We start from the raw sequence: 4,648 nt of genomic DNA, 5'->3' as shown, positions 1-4,648 counted from the left end.
TAAGAATTTATTGGAGACAGAGAATGAGTGAGAGAGAGAGCAAGCACAAGCAGGGAAGGAGTAAAGGGAGAGGGAGAAGCAGACTCCCTACGGAGCAGGGAGATGGGCATGGATTTTATCTCACTACTAACATTCCACCCCAAACACCAACTTCATAGGGTAAAATGGTATGAATGAGCAATGAGCATTTCTTTTTTTCTTTTTTAAGATTTTATTTATTTATTTGACAGATAGAGATCACAAGTAGGCAGAGAGGCAGACAGAGAGAGAGAGGGAGGAAAGCAGGCTCCTACTGAGCAGAGAGCCTGATACCGGGCTTGATTCCAGGACCTGAGATCATGCCCTGAGCCTAAGGCAAAGGCTTTTACCCAATGAACCACCCAGGCGCCCCAGCAATGAGCATTTCTCGGACAAGTGTTTTTTTGTTTGTTTGCTCACTTACATTGGCAGTATAAGATAATCTTTAATGGGTAATATTTTATTCATACAATATAACATATATTCTGATCAAACTTTCATGTGTAAGACATGGATCTAAGCATAGAGAGGAGGTAACAAACAAAAACAAAAATACCCTTGTCTTCCTTTTAGGATTACATATGATTTGAGAAAAAGAAATGAAATCTAAATTATGGGAGAAGTATTTTGATGTTTCTTAAAATACACATATATATAATTTATACATACACATACAAATATTCACATTTATTAACAGATTTATAAAATATTGACACTTCGAACTTTAGGAAACAGGCTTTAATGTCACTGATTAGATAAGTATTAGAAAAATATACAACATTCACACAACAATTATTTAGGAAACTAAGTTTTACTATAACATAAGGTAAATAAAGCCATTTTAAACTTTTTTTTTTTTTTTTAAACATTACATGTCTTTCTGCCTTAGGAAAAGCTTGTTAAAACAAAATTAATTCTTAATAACTATATTGTTTGAAATAAAATACAGAGGGCTTCATAAGGTTGTTGAACAAGGACACTGCTCATACACTAAAAAGCAGTAGACTGAGGTAAGCTCAAAGGATCTCTTGATTAAGTGAATTTAATGAATATTATTTTTTTTTAAAGATTTTATTTATTTATTTGACAGACAGAGATCACAAGTAGGCAGAGAGGCAGGCAGAGAGAGAGAGGGAAGCAGGCTCCCCGCTGAGCAGAGAGCCCGATGCGGGGCTCGATCCCAGGACCCTGGGATCATGACCTGAGCCGAAGGCAGAGGCTTTAACCCACTGAGCCACCCAAGCGCCCCTAATGAATATTATTTAAGTGAGTTTATATCTTAAGCTTTGAGTGCACAGAAGGCTCTTTGATCCACTTTTTAATGGTTTCAATTCAGTTCTAAGAAAACTGACAGTAGGAAAAAAACTGACTTCTTGATAGATCAGGGATAATGCCTAACATATAACTTATATATTTTATCTGTAGTCTTCATCAGCTCTTAAATTGCAACTATAAATATTGACTCTATTTTACTCATTAGAAAACTGTTCAAATGTATCTACTCTAAGGGCATGAAATAATGTTTATAATATAAATATGAGATGAATTTTACTCATCTAGGCCTTCTCTTTACATATGTTTAAATTTAAATGAGGATATCTCAGGATCAAATGGATAACAAGGTAAAAAATAAAGTTTCCCTTTTCTCTCCACAAAGGGGTTGAGTGGCTGCCTGCACTCCATGGACATTTTATTATATGTATAACAAACTATTACCCATAGACCTTTGACCTTTGCCAGATAAGGTCAGTGTCCAAGGCACTAGTTCTTCATCTCACTGGGGCATATACTAAGGATATAAAATTTGGTGCAGATTTCCAACTTCTGATGCTTCAGAGTGTATATACCTTTTATTCCATGCTATGCCATACTATGGGCCAAAGGAAAAGCAACCAATATTGCACAGAGCTGTGGAAGTCCTAAAGTAACAAAAGATGGTGTGACTTTGCAAAATCCATTGACTTAAAGGATAAATATAAAAACATTGTTGCTAAACTTGTTCAAGATGTTGCCAATAACATAAATGAAGAAGCTGAGGATGGTACCCCTACTGCTATTGTTCTGACACACTCTATTGCCAAAGGTGGCTTTGGGAGGATTAGCAAAAATGCTAATCCAGTGGAAATCAGAAGAGGTGTGATGTTATCTCTTGATGTTGTAATTGCTGAACTTAAGAAGCAGTCTAAACTTGCGACAACCCGTACAGAAACTGCTCAGGTTTCAGTGATTTCTGCAAGTGGAGACAAAAGAATTGGCAAGGTCATTTCTGATGCAATGAAGAAGGCTAGAACAAAGGGTGTTAATAGAGCAAAGGATGGACAAATACTACACGAGGAATTAGAAATTCTTGAAGGCATGAAGTTTGATTGAGGTTCTATTTCTCCATACTTTAACAAATCAGGTCAGAAATGTGAATTCCAAGATGCCTATTTTCTATTGAATGAAAAGAAAATTTCTAGCATCCAGCATATTGTGTCTGTTTCTGAAATTGCCCATGCTTGCCATAAGCCCTTGGTCATAACTGATGGAGATGGTCTAAGTACATTAATTTTGAATACACTAAAATCTGGTCTTCAGGTTATAGTGGTCAAAGCTCTTGGTTTTGGTGAGAATAGAACCAGATTAAAGACATGGCTATTGCTATTGCTACTGGTAGTACCATGTTTGGAGAGAGATAGACTCTAAATCTTGAAAATGTTCAACCTCATGACTGAGGAAAAGTTGGAGAATTCATTGTACCAAGGATGATGCCATGCTCTTAAAAGGAAATGTGGGAAGGCTCAAATTGAAAACTATATTCAATAAATCATCAAGCACTTAGATATCACAGCTATTAAAAATGAAAAGGAAAAATAAATGATCATCTGGCAAAAATCTGAGATGCAGTAGGTATGCCCAGTTTGGTGGGATAAATGGTGTTGAAATGAATGAAAAGAAATTTAGGGATGTCCCCAGTGATATGAGCTGCTGTTGAAGAAGGCATAGTTCTTGGAGGGGTTTGTGCTCTATGCCAGTGCATTCCAGCTTGGACTTAATAACTCCAGCTAATGAAGATCAAAAATCAATATAGAAATGATTAAAAGAACACTTGAAATCCCTGCAGTGGTCATTGCTAAGAATGCAGGCATTGAAGGATCACTGATAATTGAGAAAGTTATGTAAAGTTCCTCAGAAATTAGTTATGACCCTATGTTTGGAGATATGTGAATATGACGGAAAAAGGAATCCTGGGTCCAGCTATGGTTGAAAGAACTGGTTTATTAGAAGCTGCTGGAGTAGCCACTCTGTTAAGTAGAGTAGAAATTGTAGTCAAGAAATTCTTAAAGAAGAGGAGGACTCTGGAATAGGTCGAATGGGTGGAATGGCAGTTGCCGTTCTGATTCTAGAACTGGGCTTTACCATTATTAATGAACTATGAGAAGAAGCTCAGGACAGTACTCCTCACCAATAACTGCAGAGAAGTCAGTTGAAGGAAATGACTGAAGAAAAGGCTGGCTGATATTTAAGAAAATCACTATAATCACAAGTTACTGGTTTCAGTTGACAGTAAATAATGGTTTGCTGCTGTCACTGTCCATGCTGGCAAATCATTTATCTTGCATTTTTTAATAAAAAAGACATTTGTACATTCCTGATAACAGGATACAAGAGCCATGTTCCAATGTACTGCTTTCAACTTAAATCACTGAGGCAGTTTTACTACATTTAACTATTCTGTTAAAATCAGGGTTTTAATATTTGTCCTCACTAAATGAGAAGTTAAGAAATGGCTTTCCTGAGGAGAATAACAATAATTATGTACAAAGTAGAGAAATATTCAATTAAGTGGCAACACTTTGGTAATAAAACTTTGTTTCCAGTTTAAAAGAAATAAATTTGATTTGTGAAGAAAATCATATTCAATTTTTGGCATAACCATAAATATTTCCACAATAAAAATAAATTTAAGAGTAAATGGAAAAGTATTTCTGTTGTTTAAAACTGTGGATAACATGAAAATGCAATATATTTTGGTAGGTTAAAAAACTGGGAAATTATTTCTGTGTATGGTTACTGGTTCTAGCAGTTAATATGCCACTCAGATTAAGTACTAATATAAAATATGAAAACCTTTTCCTCATAGAAATTTTCATGCAGAAATAGAAAAGCCACGTATGTACAACCCTCAATACAATTAATCTGCATACACTAAAAATTGTAGACTCTAATTAAACATTTTAATACTTTTAACACCTTAGGGCCGTTTAATTTCTATTATACCAGTGGAAAAATTAAAACATAGTGTATCAGTCTTTGAAGAAATCAATTATTGAAGCACCAAATTGCTGCCACAATTCTGTATTTGTTTTCATTCATTTTACTATATTAACAATTTTTCATTCATTTTACTATATTAATAATTTTTCTACCATAATTATTTAGAAAGCATAATATCAAGAAAACAGTGCTCCAGAAGTTAAAAAGACATAATCCTTACCTTCCGGTTGGAAAATCTAGAAAAGCCATACCAAAAAAAGTTAATAATAAAGAGCTTCCTAAATGTCTTATCTGAGAATATAAGGAATGAAAAGATCGAACCTAACTAAAGGTGAGGAAATGGATTACTCTGGTCCTTTTTAGTTAAAGTGTC

General features: G+C 34.7%; 1 pseudogene; it reads left to right on the top strand.

Moving 5' to 3' along the window:
• The first annotated feature begins 1,628 nt into the window (after positions 1-1,628).
• On the top strand, positions 1,629-3,436 carry LOC132020384 (60 kDa heat shock protein, mitochondrial-like; annotated as a pseudogene).
• Positions 3,437-4,648: the final 1,212 nt, after the last annotated feature.

This window comes from Mustela nigripes, chromosome 6 (genome assembly GCF_022355385.1).
Source record: "Mustela nigripes isolate SB6536 chromosome 6, MUSNIG.SB6536, whole genome shotgun sequence".
NCBI classification, from domain to species: Eukaryota; Metazoa; Chordata; class Mammalia; order Carnivora; family Mustelidae; genus Mustela; species Mustela nigripes.
Note: the sequence above shows the minus strand (reverse complement) of the source record. Positions and strands in the feature narration are given on the sequence as shown.